General features: G+C 32.9%; 3 long non-coding RNA genes across 18 annotated transcripts; all 3 read left to right on the top strand.

Moving 5' to 3' along the window:
* The first annotated feature begins 631 nt into the window (after window positions 1–631).
* LOC148788846 (uncharacterized) lies at window positions 632–6,202 on the top strand. Of its 6 annotated transcripts, none has more exons than XR_016064902.1 (5): window positions 632–741; window positions 1,200–1,428; window positions 1,948–2,079; window positions 2,650–2,861; window positions 5,965–6,202. It is a non-coding gene; the product is annotated as an uncharacterized LOC148788846 (long non-coding RNA). The 6 variants fall into 6 exon arrangements; XR_016064901.1 differs by lacking the exon at window positions 5,965–6,202 and adding an exon at window positions 3,178–3,417; XR_016064903.1 differs by lacking the exon at window positions 5,965–6,202 and adding an exon at window positions 971–1,091 and having other exon boundaries at window positions 674–737; window positions 1,196–1,428; window positions 2,650–3,417.
* A 3,721-nt stretch (window positions 6,203–9,923) lies between these two features.
* Window positions 9,924–15,496, top strand: LOC148788845 (uncharacterized). Of its 6 annotated transcripts, none has more exons than XR_016064935.1 (6): window positions 9,924–10,034; window positions 10,493–10,721; window positions 11,241–11,372; window positions 11,943–12,154; window positions 12,471–12,578; window positions 15,275–15,496. It is a non-coding gene; the product is annotated as an uncharacterized LOC148788845 (long non-coding RNA). The 6 variants fall into 6 exon arrangements; XR_016064933.1 differs by having other exon boundaries at window positions 15,259–15,496; XR_016064932.1 differs by having other exon boundaries at window positions 12,471–15,496.
* Window positions 15,497–19,221: 3,725 nt separating this feature from the next.
* Window positions 19,222–24,794, top strand: LOC148788844 (uncharacterized). Of its 6 annotated transcripts, none has more exons than XR_016064861.1 (6): window positions 19,222–19,332; window positions 19,792–20,020; window positions 20,540–20,671; window positions 21,242–21,453; window positions 21,770–21,877; window positions 24,573–24,794. It is a non-coding gene; the product is annotated as an uncharacterized LOC148788844 (long non-coding RNA). The 6 variants fall into 6 exon arrangements; XR_016064859.1 differs by having other exon boundaries at window positions 24,557–24,794; XR_016064858.1 differs by having other exon boundaries at window positions 21,770–24,794.
* Window positions 24,795–26,724: the final 1,930 nt, after the last annotated feature.

Raw genomic sequence — 26,724 nt, 5'->3', positions numbered from 1 at the left:
CATAGAGTTAAGATTTGTTCATATTTAAGAACTAAAATGGGTATATATCTACAATATAAAAAGTTTTATTTAAATCAGGTTCGTCCAAAATACGACAGTTCATAGAATAAATATGCTATATTTTACATGTAATAGATCACTTTTCTTAAATTGTACACCAATTACCTGACAAATATATTATATTTTTTGTGTAATTGTTTGATGTTTCATTAAATTCAATTTAAATTAAAAAAAATTTACGCAGAACACTCCTCGTGATACATTATGATGGAGATAATTTCTTGTAATGTATCTTCCAAGGGAAAAACAGTCACTTCATATTATGCTCTTTTTTTTATAGACTGATTTTTTATTATATTTTCAATTTTGGGTTATTTATTTTCTTAATGAGAAGTTCAAAACTAATATATTTCAATAATGAGTGAAATTTTATAATGATTGTAAACAAATATTATGCGATACATTATTATCACACAATAGTAATGTAGTTTTGTGATTATTATATATATATGTATATAATCGGAGGCCCAAGTTATGTCAAACACATTTTATTACTAAGCCCCAATAATTGTTGTTATTGGACCCTAGTTTAATGGAGAGTGACCCGGCCCGGCCCAAGAAAGTACAATAGGGTGTATTTAGATATTTAACGGGCAAATTTTGTTTTACCGTTGTGAAACTCACAACACACCCTTCATCCTCCTCCAGCCCCCAGCCTCGGTTTTCTTCTTCTTCAGGTAGGTACTTCTTGTAAGTCATCAACTCAAAACAAGTGACTTTTATTTAAGTTTCTTGATTTAGGGTTCTTGCATTGTGAAATTAAATGTATCTTGGTTCAATAAATTTGTCTGCCCGACGGAAAACTTTCTTGAAGATCACCGAATTCTTGAATTACACTGTTTTACTCTTTTTTTTTTTTTTCCCTGTACTTTTTTTGGCTATATATCTTCCTTGCGTGCCCTAAATGTAGGGAATTCCTGTACTCTCTTTTGTTTGGATGAAGAATGGGAAGGAGTTTCTTTTAACTGACACTGTTGGCTTCATCCAGAAGTTACCAACAACACTCATATGAACATTTCTCCTATGTCATGGTCATTCCCCGTTATTTCTGATTGTGTTTTGTTATGTTCAGTGAATTAAATCTTGGCTGTTTTATTTAATTGATGTTTCTTTCAACCAATCATTTTTCTTCTAGGTAGCTGCTTGTAGGGCAACTCTGCAAGAGATATATGAGTCATCACTTCTAGTACATGTGGTGGATATTAGGTATGATTGACCATTTGAATAGTAGACTGCAAATCTCAACTATAGTACATTGTTCAATTTGGATCAGGCATCCAGTGGCAGAGCAACAGATTGACGCTGTGGAAAAAGTTCTTCCAGAACTTGATACATCATCAATCCCCTAAATTAATTATTTGGAACAAGGTAGTGGGATTTATTTTTCATTTGTGCTTAAATATGCACAATTTTGAGGAGCGACGTTGAAGTTAGCTCAATCATTCTTATGTTCTATTTATAGTTTTTGGTTTTCCTATCTGATAACTCGTCAACAATATCGCCGACCCAATAAGATAGTGCGAAAACTCAAGATTGCACTACACAATGATACCACCGTGGTTGAGGATAAGGCATTCAGATTAACTCCATCCACTTTATTGACTGTGGGTTGCCTTATATATGTTTCTCTCTAATATATGAACGTGACTTATTGATACATACCCTTGGTAGTAATTGATTTCTTACACGACATTAGACTGACATTAACACAGTGTGCTAACCTAGTGTGGTTGTCACTGACTGAATATGCTTGGTTTTGTTCTTAATTCTCAAGTTATTGATGGTTTAGATTTATAACAAACTTCCATTCAAAATACGAGAGGTTTGACTGGTTGCAATGGAGTGTAAGAGCATCACTTCCTGACTGGTTAATGCATATCTCTACAGGTCGCTAATGCAAAGGATCCGGAAAAGATCAAGTCTGAAGCTAAGAAAAAAAGTGGATGCCATATGCATCTCTGCTTTAACTGGTGAAGGGTTAGATGATTTCTCTGTAATGCAGTTCAGGAAGAACTAAAGGTACTTCTCCATGGCTATCTTGCATAATTACAAATTGGTTTCTGATCTTCTTTTCTCCGTCCTCTTTTATATGGGACATATCTACCAGTAGATTGAATGTTCTTATGTGATCCTTGACTTTTTCCTTCAACGGGATATGATGGTGTGGGCGGAACCTCTGATTCCCTTTGATAAAGGGGAACTCCTATGCAAATTTATCTGGTATTTTCTCTCGGAGGTAATAGGAACAAGGATATGCTAGACTGATTCATAATAAGGAAGCAACTTTTTGCTTTAGAAAATTGTGAATTCGGGTAGAAGAAAGAGAAAAAGAACCTAGAATTTCGCATCATATGTTGGTCCGATTTTGTGCAGTTGTAATAATGCAATATAAAGGGTATAGCGGTCGTAGGTTGTCTTCTGCCCATGCTTGAGTCAGTGCCAAATTCACCATAATTTTGACAATGCGATGATAAAGGTTGTAGCATTCTGAGGTGTACTTGTGTCCGTGTTTGACTCAATATCCAATTTTTTCTGTTGTTAAACAAAATATAATCTCAGAAACTTCAATGTTTGACAATCATTCGATAGGAATACATCAAAGGATGGAGCTTTGGTTAGAGCTCATGTTCCACTCCGCTTTGCAAGGCTTCTCACTCCAAAGAGACAAACTTGAGTGTCATAGCTGTTTCCAGGGCTTCTTCCAAGTTGTTCAAAAAGGTTTGAGCGTTTGAAGAAGGCACGATTTTTTCTGGCCTTGCTGTGATTGATGCTTACAGCTACAGAGACAAGTGGCCATGAATGTATGCATTTTCTGTTCTTTTAATATGAATGTGACTGTAGCAATAATATGAATGTATGCATTTTCTGTTTCAGAAAGTTCTTTGCTGGAAGTTATATAATCTAAACGCATGCAAAAATGCAACGGAAATGATTTTCTTTTTTTTTTTTCTTTTCGGAAAAGATTATTTTCATTGATGTAAAAGGATTATATGTACACTTACAAGCTTTTCACAAAAGTTTTCTTTAGAAATGATTTTGTATCTATGTGAGAGGTTTGTCTAGTGATATCTTTTGAAGTTTTCTGAAAATTCTGTCAATGATCCTTGGTTCTCGTAGGACTTTGGTGCCGAAACTTTTTGGCTCCACTTGTTAACATATGGAGCTATATGAGCAAGATGCTGATGTTGTCAATTACACAATCCAGAGCAAAACTACTGCTTGAAGTTAATGGAAAACCATGTATATCTTCATTTTGATTAGTGACTCTTCGTCTACTTGAGGAGCAGAAAGTAACATTATGTTTGCTGATCAATTTGCCTACTTCATCTCTTAATGCATATATGTGATCCACTGCTAGCTGACCGCCATCCTTCCACTCTCTCTTACTCTTATTTGAACTTGAGTTTTAAGTATCTTAATATTCTCTTGGGACTGTGATGGAACTTCGTTATATGTGATCCGCTGAAAGCTCAGTGCCACCATCCATCTCTTACTCTTAATTTAACTCGACTTTTAGTATCTTAATATTCTCTTGGGACTGTGATGAAACTTCCTAAACCAATTAATGGACCAGCAGAATATTTTCTCTCAAGTGCCATCTAGAAAGGTATATTCTTGGTTATGCAGTATCTGTTTTTATGCTTCAAATTAGAGCATGCCGCAGTGACATTTATGTTGTTTTCTTTTGTGCCTTACTTCGTTATTATGTATTAATGCAAAGGATAGATGTCATACGATTTATAGTCTCTTATAGAAGTGTTGTTACTGGTAATTTAGGAGGAATTCTTTTATTTGCAAGTTTTGTTGTTGATATATCATTTTTCAGTAATACTTGTAACATGCGTTTATTTGATTCTACAAGTGAAGCATGTCACTTGGTATATGTGATTCATACTTGTCCTTTACAAGAGCGAGGGCTAGAGTTTGAATTTGGTTTGCTAATTTCGTGCAAAGTAGATAACCTCATATCGATAAGGATTGTGTGGGAATCAAAAGTTTAAGTAGGATTTAAATGCTCAATTAAAACATATGTTGGCTGCTAATGTGTGTTTTTTGATGATATTTTAGAACCTAATGGTAGCGTACCTATCTTCATATTCGTCTCTTCTAGTTTCTAACGAAAAAGCAACCAATGCCCCTATTAATTCTTCGTTGTCAATTTTTCTTCCACATTTTGAAATCAAGAAGGTTGAATCATTGAGTTTTACACTTTGTATAATTCAAACCCAATTTTACTGCTCCGATTTCTTTGAAAAGCCGCGTAATCACCATTCTCGTTTGGAAAGAAAAGAATTGTGGGTTTTGGGGCTGCTCAAAATGTGAAGGATGCAAGGGTAGAGTTGAGACCTAAATTGGAGAATAAACCCTCCTCTGTTTTTGTAAATTTGTTCTTGGTTCGTTTGTTGTGTTGGGTTTTCTCTTCATGCGCTTGCCTTAAAATTTTTTGTTTTTGATACATTTGGCATTCTTGTATGGATTTACAAACTCCATGTTGGTTCATGTAATTATCCTCTTATTTTTGCAGGTGTATCATAGAAACATGTGTTGAAAAATCTATTTCATACAATCTTGAATTATTTTATTTGTGAACTTTTAAAATTAAATGCTATGCTAAAATGCGAAACGGTTGTTTAGATGCCAATTTAAAATTTGCTTTTCAAAAGGACTTGGTAAATCTTTTCTGAGTATTATATAATTTCATGAGTTGATAAATAGTTTTTGAGGAAAAAAGAGTTTTGGTAACATATACAGTGTTTGAAGAACTTTTTAATTCTTATTTCTAAATAATAATACTGGAAATTAGTTTTCCTCTTTCACTTAAAGATTTGTTTTCCTTGTCAAATTCATGTTCTAAAAATCAATTTTTATCTTTTACTCAAATATTTGTTTTTCTTGTCAAGTGTTTTGTAATAAACTCATGTTTTCGCGATTAGCTTGAAGTACACTTGCAAATATTGAAGACAAATTAACAAAATATTTTGATTTGCAATAGATGAATTCATTTAATTATTTTTGAATGAATGCACGAAAAGTCATATGTTTTGGACTTTGTGAAATTTGTTATTGAATTTTATTTTCATAAAAGTGATTGAAACTGTTTTTGAAGTTTTTTGGAACATTTTTAAGAAGCATTCAGTTTACTATTTCTAGTCAAATTGCATTCAACGCCATATTTATTCATATTTTCAAAAAACTACATTATTAACTTTTCTTTTGATAAATGATTATTGTGCTGATACTTGACAAAATGTATTGAAAATTCTTTTAAGATATTTTTACCAATAATTTAAAAACGAATAATGAGATTGGCATCTAGAACTGTAACGCAATTTAGTATACGACATTTTATTTTTGAAGTTCACAAATCAACTAATTTGTGATTGTGTGCTATGGAATTTCCAACCATGCTTAGATACACCTCCAAAGTTAAGACGATGAGGATACGAACAAATATGGTGTTTCTGTAGAATTTATACAAGAGTTTTAAATGTATCATAAACAAAAAGTTTTAATAAAGCGACATGGGAACAAAACCTAACATAATGAAGAAATCACGAATAAACAAGAAAAAAACGGTGGAGGGTTACTTCTCATTAAGGCCTCAACTCCAAACTGTCTTGCGCCCGTCATATTTAAAGCGGCCTTAAAATTCGTAATTCTATTGCTTCCAACTTAGAATGTTGAGAACGTGAGGGTTTCATAGAAATCAAACACTTTTGGGTTTGAATTATACAAAGGAAATTGCAATGGTTTCAACTTTACTTGATTCCTAAATATGGGAAAAGTTGATAAAGAAGATGTAAGTTGTTATTGCATGTCATTATGTTGCGTGTTTTTCACTTTAATTGTTAATTCTGTACACGTTTTTTTGTTTGTTTTTTTTTTTTTTTCTCATTCTAACAGCTTAATGTTGGTGAAGATGATCTTGCACCAGCTTTCAATTCAACTCGGGTTCAAGTACCTCGGAGTAGGAGCCCTCTTGCACCAGCTACCATCTATGTAAAAAGTTTATTGTAAATAAGAATTAAGTGTGTTCGGTAGTACTTTTGCCTTCTTTGTAGTATGTGGAAAATTGTTGCTCTGCCCAACAAGGTCCGGCTTATTCTTAACAAGAGAAATAAAAGTTTTGATTCAAAACCAATTTCTAGTTGTATAATTATTACTTGATTAGCTCCCAAAGCACATCAAAATCAGCTCAACTCAACAATATAGCAAATTGGTACATCAATGAAACTCAAATTCATTGTTTTCGAAAATATTTTTGTTCTGTACTTCTACCACTACTCTGCTTACAATTGGAACATCTTTGAACTCTTCACCATACGAAAGAAACACTGCCAACCAATAGCAAATAAAAAAAAAAAGAAAGAGAGAAATCGTTTATAGTATACAATCATCATCAACAAACTATCCTCCCAAGAGGTACTGTATATCAAGAAAACTTTTAAGGTAGAGTCAATCAGCAAATCTAGCTTTTATGCGTTCGTACACATAAATAAATTCGGCATTTTATTAGCAACTTTGGAATTGGATTAAGTCTCTAGGCTATACATAACTACAGCTCACGATTATGCCTATGATGGTGATTGTAAAATATATGTATAAGATCTTGGTTTTAAATGTTCAAAGTTAAGAATTATTGAAATCGGATATCAATGATCTTGTGGGGACTTACCGACGTGATATATGCGTAAGGAAATTTATTTTTTTATGGAGACTGAACAAATATATTTTTACAAGTAAATATATTATTATAGTTAGTCATAAAATATATTAAGTTCATGATATTATTTATGTTTCTGTCATTGAAACATTTATATTATACAATTATATTTTCAAAACAAATTGATAATAATTGCTTTATTGATAAGGAAACTATTTACTTCTATTATTTGTAATTCACTTTCTATATTTAATTGGTACTACCAAATAAAAAATATTTTTCAAAATTAAAATTGTACTTCGTATTCATAAATTATTATATTTTATTTTGTATTCAAGTCAATTAATATGAAAATATAAATAACAATATTCAAAAACTCAATAGTAATATAAAACTAATTAGTCAAAACTTCTTATTGTATATTGTTTTAATAAGAAATTCCAAATTAGTAAATTATTGATAAGAGATTGCAGGGTTGGGCTTCGATTCGGCTGTCATTTGCAGCTAGAATTCAACTCATTAAATCAGTATTCATGTCACTATAATTTATTGTGCTATGACATTTGTTTTGCCAAAAGGAGTTAATAAGGAAATAGAGAAACGGTTCAGCCAGTTCCTGTGGAATGGTGCATCAACCTTTGGATATCCGAAGGTTTCCTGGAATCAAGTGTGTCGTCCAGTGGAAGAAGGAGGACAGGGAATCATGAATGTAGCAGCCCTCAATCGGACTCTTATGAGTAGACATATCTGGAGAATAGTAAGTAGATACCGCGGTTCTATATGGGTAACATGGATTTACACCATGAGACTTCAAGGCAAATCTATATGCACAGTTGAGGCCAATTCCGGGGCATGGGGTTGGCGCAAATTGCTTAGACTTCGACATATACTACAATCTCATATCCATTATAAGATCGGTAATGGAGAATTTATATATATATATATATATATGGCAGGATCCTTGGCATCTTATGGGGATTTTAATGACTATAGTTCCACACGACCCCTATCACACCCACACACGGGCGGATATGCTCCTTAGAGAGGTTATTCACAATGGAGTATGGCATTGGCCATTGCTGCTCACACCCAAACCCACACAGGCGGACATTATTATGTTGGACATCATTCAAAGTTTGCCTCCACTACGTGGCACACACGACTCGATCACTCTGAGGGGAGGCCCCTACACCAACAGGAGGGTGTATGACATTTTTTGCTCTTCAGGCCCAAAGGTAGGTTGGTATTCACTCCTTATTGGCCCATTCAAAATCCCCCGAAATTCGTTTATCTTATGGCTAGATCTACATGAACGACTCTCGACCATGGATCGTCCGTGGTTACAACATTTTAATAGAAATTGTGTTCTTTCCTCGTTGGATACGCTGGAGACTCACTAATAGTTGCTATTTTCTTGCCCTTATTCAAAGCAGTGTGTTCAAATCTTACGCAAGAAGGTTCGATTTGCATGGACAAACAGAGGATGGATGATTGATGTGATGATTGCTGCGCGAAAGTGGCGAGGAAAGCATGTAGTTAACACCGCCTATCGCAACCTTTTAGCATCTCTAGTATATCCCATTTGGCAGGAGAGCAATAGGAGGAAATTTCAGCAATTGGATCGAGACCCGTCGGCATTGGCTATCATTATTTTAGACAAAATTAGATTACGTACACTTAGTGCAGAATTGCCGAATAAAATTAGTACGGTAGCATTGTGTAGATTATGGCAAATTCCATGGCACACAACATCAGTCATACGACTGTACATTATAATTTTTTTAATGCAATTTACCTTTACCGAAAAACGATATAATTCAATAAGAGCATATTATGAAAATGTACCCCAATAAGGGTGTGGATGTTTTTTTATTATAGGAATAAACACTCAAGGGATTCTCACTATTTTATATTTAATCACAAGTTACACTTATTAGAATTCTAAAAATGATACGTCCATTATATTATAAAAAAAAATTATAATAAAAAAATAATTATCTAATATTAATTTTAAAATAAAATTAATTAGTTGGAAGCCACTTAATTTAAAATTTTCAACAATACTTTTAATTTAATAAAATTGAGGATATTTATTCCATATTATATTTTTATTTTTTGAAGTTTGGGTTAGTATTTATATGTTATTCATATGCTATTCCTTTTAAATTTTAACGTGCCCTCTAGTAACTCATTTTTTTGTTATAAATATATAAGATCTTTTCAATCAAATTAAGCGTGTCAAAATATTATTTGCCTATTTAGTTAGATACATCATTCATCTTCTAAGTAGTTTAGAGGAATTAGAAGTACTATATATATATATATATATTGTTAGAGTTAAATATTATAGTTAATTCCTTATGTTTCATTTAGAATAATTTTAGTTTCTCAAGTTCATTTCTTGACGTTAACATCTCTAAACTTTAACTTTATCTCAAATTGATCATTCTGACCAAATTATAATTGGGGATAAAATGATCAGTTTAGATTTTTTTTTTCTCACTTTAGTCCCTAAATTTGTAAGTTGTCAACGTGGAGTTAGTGTCACTACAGACATGGAAATCAGATACATAGAGTTAAGATTTGTTCATATTTAAGAACTAAAATGGGTATATATCTACAATATAAAAAGTTTTATTTAAATCAGGTTCGTCCAAAATACGACAGTTCATAGAATAAATATGCTATATTTTACATGTAATAGATCACTTTTCTTAAATTGTACACCAATTACCTGACAAATATATTATATTTTTTGTGTAATTGTTTGATGTTTCATTAAATTCAATTTAAATTAAAAAAAATTTACGCAGAACACTCCTCGTGATACATTATGATGGAGATAATTTCTTGTAATGTATCTTCCAAGGGAAAAACAGTCACTTCATATTATGCTCTTTTTTTTATAGACTGATTTTTTATTATATTTTCAATTTTGGGTTATTTATTTTCTTATTGAGAAGTTCAAAACTAATATATTTCAATAATGAGTGAAATTTTATAATGATTGTAAACAAATATTATGCGATACATTATTATCACACAATAGTAATGTAGTTTTGTGATTATTATATATATATGTATATAATCGGAGGCCCAAGTTATGTCAAACACATTTTATTACTAAGCCCCAATAATTGTTGTTATTGGACCCTAGTTTAATGGAGAGTGACCCGGCCCGGCCCAAGAAAGTACAATAGGGTGTATTTAGATATTTAACGGGCAAATTTTGTTTTACCGTTGTGAAACTCACAACACACCCTTCATCCTCCTCCAGCCCCCAGCCTCGGTTTTCTTCTTCTTCAGGTAGGTACTTCTTGTAAGTCATCAACTCAAAACAAGTGACTTTTATTTAAGTTTCTTGATTTAGGGTTCTTGCATTGTGAAATTAAATGTATCTTGGTTCAATAAATTTGTCTGCCCGACGGAAAACTTTCTTGAAGATCACCGAATTCTTGAATTACACTGTTTTACTCTTTTTTTTTTTTTTCCCTGTACTTTTTTTGGCTATATATCTTCCTTGCGTGCCCTAAATGTAGGGAATTCCTGTACTCTCTTTTGTTTGGATGAAGAATGGGAAGGAGTTTCTTTTAACTGACACTGTTGGCTTCATCCAGAAGTTACCAACAACACTCATATGAACATTTCTCCTATGTCATGGTCATTCCCCGTTATTTCTGATTGTGTTTTGTTATGTTCAGTGAATTAAATCTTGGCTGTTTTATTTAATTGATGTTTCTTTCAACCAATCATTTTTCTTCTAGGTAGCTGCTTGTAGGGCAACTCTGCAAGAGATATATGAGTCATCACTTCTAGTACATGTGGTGGATATTAGGTATGATTGACCATTTGAATAGTAGACTGCAAATCTCAACTATAGTACATTGTTCAATTTGGATCAGGCATCCAGTGGCAGAGCAACAGATTGACGCTGTGGAAAAAGTTCTTCCAGAACTTGATACATCATCAATCCCCTAAATTAATTATTTGGAACAAGGTAGTGGGATTTATTTTTCATTTGTGCTTAAATATGCACAATTTTGAGGAGCGACGTTGAAGTTAGCTCAATCATTCTTATGTTCTATTTATAGTTTTTGGTTTTCCTATCTGATAACTCGTCAACAATATCGCCGACCCAATAAGATAGTGCGAAAACTCAAGATTGCACTACACAATGATACCACCGTGGTTGAGGATAAGGCATTCAGATTAACTCCATCCACTTTATTGACTGTGGGTTGCCTTATATATGTTTCTCTCTAATATATGAACGTGACTTATTGATACATACCCTTGGTAGTAATTGATTTCTTACACGACATTAGACTGACATTAACACAGTGTGCTAACCTAGTGTGGTTGTCACTGACTGAATATGCTTGGTTTTGTTCTTAATTCTCAAGTTATTGATGGTTTAGATTTATAACAAACTTCCATTCAAAATACGAGAGGTTTGACTGGTTGCAATGGAGTGTAAGAGCATCACTTCCTGACTGGTTAATGCATATCTCTACAGGTCGCTAATGCAAAGGATCCGGAAAAGATCAAGTCTGAAGCTAAGAAAAAAAGTGGATGCCATATGCATCTCTGCTTTAACTGGTGAAGGGTTAGATGATTTCTCTGTAATGCAGTTCAGGAAGAACTAAAGGTACTTCTCCATGGCTATCTTGCATAATTACAAATTGGTTTCTGATCTTCTTTTCTCCGTCCTCTTTTATATGGGACATATCTACCAGTAGATTGAATGTTCTTATGTGATCCTTGACTTTTTCCTTCAACGGGATATGATGGTGTGGGCGGAACCTCTGATTCCCTTTGATAAAGGGGAACTCCTATGCAAATTTATCTGGTATTTTCTCTCGGAGGTAATAGGAACAAGGATATGCTAGACTGATTCATAATAAGGAAGCAACTTTTTGCTTTAGAAAATTGTGAATTCGGGTAGAAGAAAGAGAAAAAGAACCTAGAATTTCGCATCATATGTTGGTCCGATTTTGTGCAGTTGTAATAATGCAATATAAAGGGTATAGCGGTCGTAGGTTGTCTTCTGCCCATGCTTGAGTCAGTGCCAAATTCACCATAATTTTGACAATGCGATGATAAAGGTTGTAGCATTCTGAGGTGTACTTATGTCCGTGTTTGACTCAATATCCAATTTTTTCTGTTGTTAAACAAAATATAATCTCAGAAACTTCAATGTTTGACAATCATTCGATAGGAATACATCAAAGGATGGAGCTTTGGTTAGAGCTCATGTTCCACTCCGCTTTGCAAGGATTCTCACTCCAAAGAGAGAAACTTGAGTGTCATAGCTGTTTCCAGGGCTTCTTCCAAGTTGTTCAAAAAGGTTTGAGCGTTTGAAGAAGGCACGATTTTTTCTGGCCTTGCTGTGATTGATGCTTACAGCTACAGAGACAAGTGGCCATGAATGTATGCATTTTCTGTTCTTTTAATATGAATGTGACTGTAGCAATAATATGAATGTATGCATTTTCTGTTTTAGAAAGTTCTTTGCTGGAAGTTATATAATCTAAACGCATGCAAAAATGCAACGGAAATGATTTTCTTTTTTTTTTTTCTTTTCGGAAAAGATTATTTTCATTGATGTAAAAGGATTATATGTACACTTACAAGCTTTTCACAAAAGTTTTCTTTAGAAATGATTTTGTATCTATGTGAGAGGTTTGTCTAGTGATATCTTTTGAAGTTTTCTGAAAATTCTGTCAATGATCCTTGGTTCTCGTAGGACTTTGGTGCCGAAACTTTTTGGCTCCACTTGTTAACATATGGAGCTATATGAGCAAGATGCTGATGTTGTCAATTACACAATCCAGAGCAAAACTACTGCTTGAAGGTAATGGAAAACCATGTATATCTTCATTTTGATTAGTGACTCTTCGTCTACTTGAGGAGCAGAAAGTAACATTATGTTTGCTGATCAATTTGCCTACTTCATCTCTTAATGCATATATGTGATCCACTGCTAGCTGACCGCCATCCTTCCACTCTCTCTTACTCTTATTTGAACTTGAGTTTTAAGTATCTTAATATTCTCTTGGGACTGTGATGGAACTTCGTTGTATGTGATCCGCTGAAAGCTCAGTGCCACCATCCATCTCTTACTCTTAATTTAACTCGACTTTTAGTATCTTAATATTCTCTTGGGACTGTGATGAAACTTCCTAAACCAATTAATGGACCAGCAGAATATTTTCTCTCAAGTGCCATCTAGAAAGGTATATTCTTGGTTATGCAGTATCTGTTTTTATGCTTCAAATTAGAGCATGCCGCAGTGACATTTATGTTGTTTTCTTTTGTGCCTTACTTCGTTATTATGTATTAATGCAAAGGATAGATGTCATACGATTTATAGTCTCTTATAGAAGTGTTGTTACTGGTAATTTAGGAGGAATTCTTTTATTTGCAAGTTTTGTTGTTGATATATCATTTTTCAGTAATACTTGTAACATGCGTTTATTTGATTCTACAAGTGAAGCATGTCACTTGGTATATGTGATTCATACTTGTCCTTTACAAGAGCGAGGGCTAGAGTTTGAATTTGGTTTGCTAATTTCGTGCAAAGTAGATAACCTCATATCGATAAGGATTGTGTGGGAATCAAAAGTTTAAGTAGGATTTAAATGCTCAATTAAAACATATGTTGGCTGCTAATGTGTGTTTTTTGATGATATTTTAGAACTTAATGGTAGCGTACCTATCTTCATATTCGTCTCTTCTAGTTTCTAACGAAAAAGCAACCAATGCCCCTATTAATTCTTCGTTGTCAATTTTTCTTCCATATTTTGAAATCAAGAAGGTTGAATCATTGAGTTTTACACTTTGTATAATTCAAACCCAATTTTACTGCTCCGATTTCTTTGAAAAGCCGCGTAATCACCATTCTCGTTTGGAAAGAAAAGAATTGTGGGTTTTGGGGCTGCTCAAAATGTGAAGGATGCAAGGGTAGAGTTGAGACCTAAATTGGAGAATAAACCCTCCTCTGTTTTTGTAAATTTGTTCTTGGTTCGTTTGTTGTGTTGGGTTTTCTCTTCATGCGCTTGCCTTCAAATTTTTTGTTTTTGATACATTTGGCATTCTTGTATGGATTTACAAACTCCATGTTGGTTCATGTAATTATCCTCTTATTTTTGCAGGTGTATCATAGAAACATGTGTTGAAAAATCTATTTCATACAATCTTGAATTATTTTATTTGTGAACTTTTAAAATTAAATGCTATGCTAAAATGCGAAACGGTTGTTTAGATGCCAATTTAAAATTTGCTTTTCAAAAGGACTTGGTAAATCTTTTCTGAGTATTATATAATTTCATGAGTTGATAAATAGTTTTTGAGGAAAAAAGAGTTTTGGTAACATATACAGTGTTTGAAGAACTTTTTAATTCTTATTTCTAAATAATAATACTGGAAATTAGTTTTCCTCTTTCACTTAAAGATTTGTTTTCCTTGTCAAATTCATGTTCTAAAAATCAATTTTTATCTTTTACTCAAATATTTGTTTTTCTTGTCAAGTGTTTTGTAATAAACTCATGTTTTCGCGATTAGCTTGAAGTACACTTGCAAATATTGAAGACAAATTAACAAAATATTTTGATTTGCAATAGATGAATTCATTTAATTATTTTTGAATGAATGCACGAAAAGTCATATGTTTTGGACTTTGTGAAATTTGTTATTGAATTTTATTTTCATAAAAGTGATTGAAACTGTTTTTGAAGTTTTTTGGAACATTTTTAAGAAGCATTCAGTTTACTATTTCTAGTCAAATTGCATTCAACGCCATATTTATTCATATTTTCAAAAAACTACATTATTAACTTTTCTTTTGATAAATGATTATTGTGCTGATACTTGACAAAATGTATTGAAAATTCTTTTAAGATATTTTTACCAATAATTTAAAAACGAATAATGAGATTGGCATCTAGAACTGTAACGCAATTTAGTATACGACATTTTATTTTTGAAGTTCACAAATCAACTAATTTGTGATTGTGTGCTATGGAATTTCCAACCATGCTTAGATACACCTCCAAAGTTAAGACGATGAGGATACGAACAAATATGGTGTTTCTGTAGAATTTATACAAGAGTTTTAAATGTATCATAAACAAAAAGTTTTAATAAAGCGACATGGGAACAAAACCTAACATAATGAAGAAATCACGAATAAACAAGAAAAAAACGGTGGAGGGTTACTTCTCATTAAGGCCTCAACTCCAAACTGTCTTGCGCCCGTCATATTTAAAGCGGCCTTAAAATTCGTAATTCTATTGCTTCCAACTTAGAATGTTGAGAACGTGAGGGTTTCATAGAAATCAAACACTTTTGGGTTTGAATTATACAAAGGAAATTGCAATGGTTTCAACTTTACTTGATTCCTAAATATGGGAAAAGTTGATAAAGAAGATGTAAGTTGTTATTGCATGTCATTATGTTGCGTGTTTTTCACTTTAATTGTTAATTCTGTACACGTTTTTTTGTTTGTTTTTTTTTTTTTTTTCTCATTCTAACAGCTTAATGTTGGTGAAGATGATCTTGCACCAGCTTTCAATTCAACTCGGGTTCAAGTACCTCGGAGTAGGAGCCCTCTTGCACCAGCTACCATCTATGTAAAAAGTTTATTGTAAATAAGAATTAAGTGTGTTCGGTAGTACTTTTGCCTTCTTTGTAGTATGTGGAAAATTGTTGCTCTGCCCAACAAGGTCCGGCTTATTCTTAACAAGAGAAATAAAAGTTTTGATTCAAAACCAATTTCTAGTTGTATAATTATTACTTGATTAGCTCCCAAAGCACATCAAAATCAGCTCAACTCAACAATATAGCAAATTGGTACATCAATGAAACTCAAATTCATTGTTTTCGAAAATATTTTTGTTCTGTACTTCTACCACTACTCTGCTTACAATTGGAACATCTTTGAACTCTTCACCATACGAAAGAAACACTGCCAACCAATAGCAAATAAAAAAAAAAAAGAAAGAGAGAAATCGTTTATAGTATACAATCATCATCAACAAACTATCCTCCCAAGAGGTACTGTATATCAAGAAAACTTTTAAGGTAGAGTCAATCAGCAAATCTAGCTTTTATGCGTTCGTACACATAAATAAATTCGGCATTTTATTAGCAACTTTGGAATTGGATTAAGTCTCTAGGCTATACATAACTACAGCTCACGATTATGCCTATGATGGTGATTGTAAAATATATGTATAAGATCTTGGTTTTAAATGTTCAAAGTTAAGAATTATTGAAATCGGATATCAATGATCTTGTGGGGACTTACCGACGTGATATATGGGTAAGGAAATTTATTTTTTTATGGAGACTGAACAAATATATTTTTACAAGTAAATATATTATTATAGTTAGTCATAAAATATATTAAGTTCATGATATTATTTATGTTTCTGTCATTGAAACATTTATATTATACAATTATATTTTCAAAACAAATTGATAATAATTGCTTTATTGATAAGGAAACTATTTACTTCTATTATTTGTAATTCACTTTCTAAATTTAATTGGTACTACCAAATAAAAAATATTTTTCAAAATTAAAATTGTACTTCGTATTCATAAATTATTATATTTTATTTTGTATTCAAGTCAATTAATATGAAAATATAAATAACAATATTCAAAAACTCAATAGTAATATAAAACTAATTAGTCAAAACTTCTTATTGTATATTGTTTTAATAAGAAATTCCAAATTAGTAAATTATTGATAAGAGATTGCAGGGTTGGGCTTCGATTCGGCTGTCATTTGCAGCTAGAATTCAACTCATTAAATCAGTATTCATGTCACTATAATTTATTGTGCTATGACATTTATTTTGCCAAAAGGAGTTAATAAGGAAATAGAGAAACGGTTCAGCCAGTTCCTGTGGAATGGTGCATCAACCTTTGGATATCCGAAGGTTTCCTGGAATCAAGTGTGTCGTCCAGTGGAAGAAGGAGGACAGGGAATCATGAATGTAGCAGCCCTCAATCGGACTCTTATGAGTAGACATATCTGGAGAATAGTAAGTAGATACCGCGGTTCTATATGGGTAACATGGATTTACACCATGAGACTTCAAGGCAAATCTATATGCACAGTTGAGGCCAATTCCGGGGCATGGGGTTGGCGCAAATTGCTTAGACTTCGACATATACTACAATCTCATATCCATTATAAGATCGGTAATGGAGAATTTATATATATATATATATATATGGCAGGATCCTTGGCATCTTATGGGGATTTTAATGACTATAGTTCCACACGACCCCTATCACACCCACACACGGGCGGATATGCTCCTTAGAGAGGTTATTCACAATGGAGTATGGCATTGGCCATTGCTGCTCACACCCAAACCCACACAGGCGGACATTATTATGTTGGACATCATTCAAAGTTTGCCTCCACTACGTGGCACACACGACTCGATCACTTTGAGGGGAGGCCCCTACACCAACAGGAGGGTGTATGACATTTTTCGCTCTTCAGGCCCAAAGGTAGATTGGTATTCACTCCTTATTGGCCCATTCAAAATCCCCCGAAATTCGTTTATCTTATGGCTAGATCTACATGAACGACTCTCGACCATGGATCGTCCGTGGTTACAACATTTTAATAGAAATTGTGTTCTTTGCTCGTTGGATACGCTGGAGACTCACTAATAGTTGCTATTTTCTTGCCCTTATTCAAAGCAGTGTGTTCAAATCTTACGCAAGAAGGTTCGATTTGCATGGACAAACAGAGGATGGATGATTGATGTGATGATTGCTGCGCGAAAGTGGCGAGGAAAGCATGTAGTTAACACCGCCTATCGCAACCTTTTAGCATCTCTAGTATATCCCATTTGGCAGGAGAGCAATAGGAGGAAATTTCAGCAATTGGATCGAGACCCGTCGGCATTGGCTATCATTATTTTAGACAAAATTAGATTACGTACACTTAGTGCAGAATTGCCGAATAAAATTAGTACGGTAGCATTGTGTAGATTATGGCAAATTCCATGGCACACAACATCAGTCATACGACTGTACATTATAATTTTTTTAATGCAATTTACCTTTACCGAAAAACGATATAATTCAATAAGAGCATATTATGAAAATGTACCCCAATAAGGGTGTGGATGTTTTTTTATTATAGGAATAAACACTCAAGGGATTCTCACTATTTTATATTTAATCACAAGTTACACTTATTAGAATTCTAAAAATGATACGTCCATTATATTATAAAAAAAAATTATAATAAAAAAATAATTATCTAATATTAATTTTAAAATAAAATTAATTAGTTGGAAGCCACTTAATTTAAAATTTTCAACAATACTTTTAATTTAATAAAATTGAGGATATTTATTCCATATTATATTTTTATTTTTTGAAGTTTGGGTTAGTATTTATATGTTATTCATATGCTATTCCTTTTAAATTTTAACGTGCCCTCTAGTAACTCATTTTTTTGTTATAAATATATAAGATCTTTTCAATCAAATTAAGCGTGTCAAAATATTATTTGCCTATTTAGTTAGATACATCATTCATCTTCTAAGTAGTTTAGAGGAATTAGAAGTACTATATATATATATATATATATATTGTTAGAGTTAAATATTATAGTTAATTCCTTATGTTTCATTTAGAATAATTTTAGTTTCTCAAGTTCATTTCTTGACGTTAACATCTCTAAACTTTAACTTTATCTCAAATTGATCATTCTGACCAAATTATAATTGGGGATAAAATGATCAGTTTAGATTTTTTTTTCTCACTTTAGTCCCTAAATTTGTAAGTTGTCAACGTGGAGTTAGTGTCACTACAGACATGGAAATCAGATACATAGAGTTAAGATTTGTTCATATTTAAGAACTAAAATGGGTATATATCTACAATATAAAAAGTTTTATTTAAATCAGGTTCGTCCAAAATACGACAGTTCATAGAATAAATATGCTATATTTTACATGTAATAGATCACTTTTCTTAAATTGTACACCAATTACCTGACAAATATATTATATTTTTTGTGTAATTGTTTGATGTTTCATTAAATTCAATTTAAATTAAAAAAAATTTACGCAGAACACTCCTCGTGATACATTATGATGGAGATAATTTCTTGTAATGTATCTTCCAAGGGAAAAATAGTCACTTCATATTATGCTCTTTTTTTTATAGACTGATTTTTTATTATATTTTCAATTTTGGGTTATTTATTTTCTTAATGAGAAGTTCAAAACTAATATATTTCAATAATGAGTGAAATTTTATAATGATTGTAAACAAATATTATGCGATACATTATTATCACACAATAGTAATGTAGTTTTGTGATTATTATATATATATGTATATAATCGGAGGCCCAAGTTATGTCAAACACATTTTATTACTAAGCCCCAATAATTGTTGTTATTGGACCCTAGTTTAATGGAGAGTGACCCGGCCCGGCCCAAGAAAGTACAATAGGGTGTATTTAGATATTTAACGGGCAAATTTTGTTTTACCGTTGTGAAACTCACAACACACCCTTCATCCTCCTCCAGCCCCCAGCCTCGGTTTTCTTCTTCTTCAGGTAGGTACTTCTTGTAAGTCATCAACTCAAAACAAGTGACTTTTATTTAAGTTTCTTGATTTAGGGTTCTTGCATTGTGAAATTAAATGTATCTTGGTTCAATAAATTTGTCTGCCCGACGGAAAACTTTCTTGAAGATCACCGAATTCTTGAATTACACTGTTTTACTCTTTTTTTTTTTTTTTCCCTGTACTTTTTTTGGCTATATATCTTCCTTGCGTGCCCTAAATGTAGGGAATTCCTGTACTCTCTTTTGTTTGGATGAAGAATGGGAAGGAGTTTCTTTTAACTGACACTGTTGGCTTCATCCAGAAGTTACCAACAACACTCATATGAACATTTCTCCTATGTCATGGTCATTCCCCGTTATTTCTGATTGTGTTTTGTTATGTTCAGTGAATTAAATCTTGGCTGTTTTATTTAATTGATGTTTCTTTCAACCAATCATTTTTCTTCTAGGTAGCTGCTTGTAGGGCAACTCTGCAAGAGATATATGAGTCATCACTTCTAGTACATGTGGTGGATATTAGGTATGATTGACCATTTGAATAGTAGACTGCAAATCTCAACTATAGTACATTGTTCAATTTGGATCAGGCATCCAGTGGCAGAGCAACAGATTGACGCTGTGGAAAAAGTTCTTCCAGAACTTGATACATCATCAATCCCCTAAATTAATTATTTGGAAGAAGGTAGTGGGATTTATTTTTCATTTGTGCTTAAATATGCACAATTTTGAGGAGCGACGTTGAAGTTAGCTCAATCATTCTTATGTTCTATTTATAGTTTTTGGTTTTCCTATCTGATAACTCGTCAACAATATCGCCGACCCAATAAGATAGTGCGAAAACTCAAGATTGCACTACACAATGATACCACCGTGGTTGAGGATAAGGCATTCAGATTAACTCCATCCACTTTATTGACTGTGGGTTGCCTTATATATGTTTCTCTCTAATATATGAACGTGACTTATTGATACATACCCTTGGTAGTAATTGATTTCTTACACGACATTAGACTGACATTAACACAGTGTGCTAACCTAGTGTGGTTGTCACTGACTGAATATGCTTGGTTTTGTTCTTAATTCTCAAGTTATTGATGGTTTAGATTTATAACAAACTTCCATTCAAAATACGAGAGGTTTGACTGGTTGCAATGGAGTGTAAGAGCATCACTTCCTGACTGGTTAATGCATATCTCTACAGGTCGCTAATGCAAAGGATCCGGAAAAGATCAAGTCTGAAGCTAAGAAAAAAAGTGGATGCCATATGCATCTCTGCTTTAACTGGTGAAGGGTTAGATGATTTCTCTGTAATGCAGTTCAGGAAGAACTAAAGGTACTTCTCCATGGCTATCTTGCATAATTACAAATTGGTTTCTGATCTTCTTTTCTCCGTCCTCTTTTATATGGGACATATCTACCAGTAGATTGAATGTTCTTATGTGATCCTTGACTTTTTCCTTCAACGGGATATGATGGTGTGGGCGGAACCTCTGATTCCCTTTGATAAAGGGGAACTCCTATGCAAATTTATCTGGTATTTTCTCTCGGAGGTAATAGGAACAAGGATATGCTAGACTGATTCATAATAAGGAAGCAACTTTTTGCTTTAGAAAATTGTGAATTCGGGTAGAAGAAAGAGAAAAAGAACCTAGAATTTCGCATCATATGTTGGTCCGATTTTGTGCAGTTGTAATAATGCAATATAAAGGGTATAGCGGTCGTAGGTTGTCTTCTGCCCATGCTTGAGTCAGTGCCAAATTCACCATAATTTTGACAATGCGATGATAAAGGTTGTAGCATTCTGAGGTGTACTTATGTCCGTGTTTGACTCAATATCCAATTTTTTCTGTTGTTAAACAAAATATAATCTCAGAAACTTCAATGTTTGACAATCATTCGATAGGAATACATCAAAGGATGGAGCTTTGGTTAGAGCTCATGTTCCACTCCGCTTTGCAAGGATTCTCACTCCAAAGAGAGAAACTTGAGTGTCATAGCTGTTTCCAGGGCTTCTTCCAAGTTGTTCAAAAAGGTTTGAGCGTTTGAAGAAGGCACGATTTTTTCTGGCCTTGCTGTGATTGATGCTTACAGCTACAGAGACAAGTGGCCATGAATGTATGCATTTTCTGTTCTTTTAATATGAATGTGACTGTAGCAATAATATGAATGTATGCATTTTCTGTTTTAGAAAGTTCTTTGCTGGAAGTTATATAATCTAAACGCATGCAAAAATGCAACGGAAATGATTTTCTTTTTTTTTTTTCTTTTCGGAAAAGATTATTTTCATTGATGTAAAAGGATTATATGTACACTTACAAGCTTTTCACAAAAGTTTTCTTTAGAAATGATTTTGTATCTATGTGAGAGGTTTGTCTAGTGATATCTTTTGAAGTTTTCTGAAAATTCTGTCAATGATCCTTGGTTCTCGTAGGACTTTGGTGCCGAAACTTTTTGGCTCCACTTGTTAACATATGGAGCTATATGAGCAAGATGCTGATGTTGTCAATTACACAATCCAGAGCAAAACTACTGCTTGAAGGTAATGGAAAACCATGTATATCTTCATTTTGATTAGTGACTCTTCGTCTACTTGAGGAGCAGAAAGTAACATTATGTTTGCTGATCAATTTGCCTACTTCATCTCTTAATGCATATATGTGATCCACTGCTAGCTGACCGCCATCCTTCCACTCTCTCTTACTCTTATTTGAACTTGAGTTTTAAGTATCTTAATATTCTCTTGGGACTGTGATGGAACTTCGTTGTATGTGATCCGCTGAAAGCTCAGTGCCACCATCCATCTCTTACTCTTAATTTAACTCGACTTTTAGTATCTTAATATTCTCTTGGGACTGTGATGAAACTTCCTAAACCAATTAATGGACCAGCAGAATATTTTCTCTCAAGTGCCATCTAGAAAGGTATATTCTTGGTTATGCAGTATCTGTTTTTATGCTTCAAATTAGAGCATGCCGCAGTGACATTTATGTTGTTTTCTTTTGTGCCTTACTTCGTTATTATGTATTAATGCAAAGGATAGATGTCATACGATTTATAGTCTCTTATAGAAGTGTTGTTACTGGTAATTTAGGAGGAATTCTTTTATTTGCAAGTTTTGTTGTTGATATATCATTTTTCAGTAATACTTGTAACATGCGTTTATTTGATTCTACAAGTGAAGCATGTCACTTGGTATATGTGATTCATACTTGTCCTTTACAAGAGCGAGGGCTAGAGTTTGAATTTGGTTTGCTAATTTCGTGCAAAGTAGATAACCTCATATCGATAAGGATTGTGTGGGAATCAAAAGTTTAAGTAGGATTTAAATGCTCAATTAAAACATATGTTGGCTGCTAATGTGTGTTTTTTGATGATATTTTAGAACTTAATGGTAGCGTACCTATCTTCATATTCGTCTCTTCTAGTTTCTAACGAAAAAGCAACCAATGCCCCTATTAATTCTTCGTTGTCAATTTTTCTTCCATATTTTGAAATCAAGAAGGTTGAATCATTGAGTTTTACACTTTGTATAATTCAAACCCAATTTTACTGCTCCGATTTCTTTGAAAAGCCGCGTAATCACCATTCTCGTTTGGAAAGAAAAGAATTGTGGGTTTTGGGGCTGCTCAAAATGTGAAGGATGCAAGGGTAGAGTTGAGACCTAAATTGGAGAATAAACCCTCCTCTGTTTTTGTAAATTTGTTCTTGGTTCGTTTGTTGTGTTGGGTTTTCTCTTCATGCGCTTGCCTTAAAATTTTTTGTTTTTGATACATTTGGCATTCTTGTATGGATTTACAAACTCCATGTTGGTTCATGTAATTATCCTCTTATTTTTGCAGGTGTATCATAGAAACATGTGTTGAAAAATCTATTTCATACAATCTTGAATTATTTTATTTGTGAACTTTTAAAATTAAATGCTATGCTAAAATGCGAAACGGTTGTTTAGATGCCAATTTAAAATTTGCTTTTCAAAAGGACTTGGTAAATCTTTTCTGAGTATTATATAATTTCATGAGTTGATAAATAGTTTTTGAGGAAAAAAGAGTTTTGGTAACATATACAGTGTTTGAAGAACTTTTTAATTCTTATTTCTAAATAATAATACTGGAAATTAGTTTTCCTCTTTCACTTAAAGATTTGTTTTCCTTGTCAAATTCATGTTCTAAAAATCAATTTTTATCTTTTACTCAAATATTTGTTTTTCTTGTCAAGTGTTTTGTAATAAACTCATGTTTTCGCGATTAGCTTGAAGTACACTTGCAAATATTGAAGACAAATTAACAAAATATTTTGATTTGCAATAGATGAATTCATTTAATTATTTTTGAATGAATGCACGAAAAGTCATATGTTTTGGACTTTGTGAAATTTGTTATTGAATTTTATTTTCATAAAAGTGATTGAAACTGTTTTTGAAGTTTTTTGGAACATTTTTAAGAAGCATTCAGTTTACTATTTCTAGTCAAATTGCATTCAACGCCATATTTATTCATATTTTCAAAAAACTACATTATTAACTTTTCTTTTGATAAATGATTATTGTGCTGATACTTGACAAAATGTATTGAAAATTCTTTTAAGATATTTTTACCAATAATTTAAAAACGAATAATGAGATTGGCATCTAGAACTGTAACGCAATTTAGTATACGACATTTTATTTTTGAAGTTCACAAATCAACTAATTTGTGATTGTGTGCTATGGAATTTCCAACCATGCTTAGATACACCTCCAAAGTTAAGACGATGAGGATACGAACAAATATGGTGTTTCTGTAAAATTTATACAAGAGTTTTAAATGTATCATAAACAAAAAGTTTTAATAAAGCGACATGGGAACAAAACCTAACATAATGAAGAAATCGAGAATAAACAAGAAAAAAACGGTGGAGGGTTACTTCTCATTAAGGCCTCAAACTCCAAACTGTCTTGCGCCCGTCATATTTAAAGCGGCCTTAAAATTCGTAATTCTATTGCTTCCAACTTAGAATGTTGAGAACGTGAGGGTTTCATAGAAATCAGACACTTTTGGGTTTGAATTATACAAAGGAAATTGCAATGGTTTCAACTTTACTTGATTCCTAAATATGGGAAAAGTTGATAAAGAAGATGTAAGTTGTTATTGCATGTCATTATGTTGCGTGTTTTTCACTTTAATTGTTAATTCTGTACACGTTTTTTTGTTTGTTTTTTTTTTTTTTCTCATTCTAACAGCTTAATGTTGGTGAAGATGATCTTGCACCAGCTTTCAATTCAACTCGGGTTCAAGTACCTCGGAGTAGGAGCCCTCTTGCACCAGCTACCATCTATGTAAAAAGTTTATTGTAAATAAGAATTAAGTGTGTTCGGTAGTACTTTTGCCTTCTTTGTAGTATGTGGAAAATTGTTGCTCTGCCCAACAAGGTCCGGCTTATTCTTAACAAGAGAAATAAAAGTTTTGATTCAAAACCAATTTCTAGTTGTATAATTATTACTTGATTAGCTCCCAAAGCACATCAAAATCAGCTCAACTCAACAATATAGCAAATTGGTACATCAATGAAACTCAAATTCATTGTTTTCGAAAATATTTTTGTTCTGTACTTCTACCACTACTCTGCTTACAATTGGAACATCTTTGAACTCTTCACCATACGAAAGAAACACTGCCAACCAATAGCAAATAAAAAAAAAAAGAAAGAGAGAAATCGTTTATAGTATACAATCATCATCAACAAACTATCCTCCCAAGAGGTACTGTATATCAAGAAAACTTTTAAGGTAGAGTCAATCAGCAAATCTAGCTTTTATGCGTTCGTACACATAAATAAATTCGGCATTTTATTAGCAACTTTGGAATTGGATTAAGTCTCTAGGCTATACATAACTACAGCTCACGATTATGCCTATGATGGTGATTGTAAAATATATGTATAAGATCTTGGTTTTAAATGTTCAAAGTTAAGAATTATTGAAATCGGATATCAATGATCTTGTGGGGACTTACCGACGTGATATATGGGTAAGGAAATTTATTTTTTTATGGAGACTGAACAAATATATTTTTACAAGTAAATATATTATTATAGTTAGTCATAAAATATATTAAGTTCATGATATTATTTATGTTTCTGTCATTGAAACATTTATATTATACAATTATATTTTCAAAACAAATTGATAATAATTGCTTTATTGATAAGGAAACTATTTACTTCTATTATTTGTAATTCACTTTCTAAATTTAATTGGTACTACCAAATAAAAAATATTTTTCAAAATTAAAATTGTACTTCGTATTCATAAATTATTATATTTTATTTTGTATTCAAGTCAATTAATATGAAAATATAAATAACAATATTCAAAAACTCAATAGTAATATAAAACTAATTAGTCAAAACTTCTTATTGTATATTGTTTTAATAAGAAATTCCAAATTAGTAAATTATTGATAAGAGATTGCAGGGTTGGGCTTCGATTCGGCTGTCATTTGCAGCTAGAATTCAACTCATTAAATCAGTATTCATGTCACTATAATTTATTGTGCTATGACATTTATTTTGCCAAAAGGAGTTAATAAGGAAATAGAGAAACGGTTCAGCCAGTTCCTGTGGAATGGTGCATCAACCTTTGGATATCCGAAGGTTTCCTGGAATCAAGTGTGTCGTCCAGTGGAAGAAGGAGGACAGGGAATCATGAATGTAGCAGCCCTCAATCGGACTCTTATGAGTAGACATATCTGGAGAATAGTAAGTAGATACCGCGGTTCTATATGGGTAACATGGATTTACACCATGAGACTTCAAGGCAAATCTATATGCACAGTTGAGGCCAATTCCGGGGCATGGGGTTGGCGCAAATTGCTTAGACTTCGACATATACTACAATCTCATATCCATTATAAGATCGGTAATGGAGAATTTATATATATATATATATATATGGCAGGATCCTTGGCATCTTATGGGGATTTTAATGACTATAGTTCCACACGACCCCTATCACACCCACACACGGGCGGATATGCTCCTTAGAGAGGTTATTCACAATGGAGTATGGCATTGGCCATTGCTGCTCACACCCAAACCCACACAGGCGGACATTATTATGTTGGACATCATTCAAAGTTTGCCTCCACTACGTGGCACACACGACTCGATCACTCTGAGGGGAGGCCCCTACACCAACAGGAGGGTGTATGACATTTTTTGCTCTTCAGGCCCAAAGGTAGGTTGGTATTCACTCCTTATTGGCCCATTCAAAATCCCCCGAAATTCGTTTATCTTATGGCTAGATCTACATGAACGACTCTCGACCATGGATCGTCCGTGGTTACAACATTTTAATAGAAATTGTGTTCTTTCCTCGTTGGATACGCTGGAGACTCACTAATAGTTGCT

Source organism: Sesamum indicum, linkage group LG3, assembly GCF_026168435.1.
Source record: "Sesamum indicum cultivar Baizhima isolate 11 linkage group LG3, ASM2616843v1, whole genome shotgun sequence".
NCBI lineage: Eukaryota > Viridiplantae > Streptophyta > Magnoliopsida > Lamiales > Pedaliaceae > Sesamum > Sesamum indicum.
This window is presented reverse-complemented; position numbering and strand designations above follow the sequence as displayed.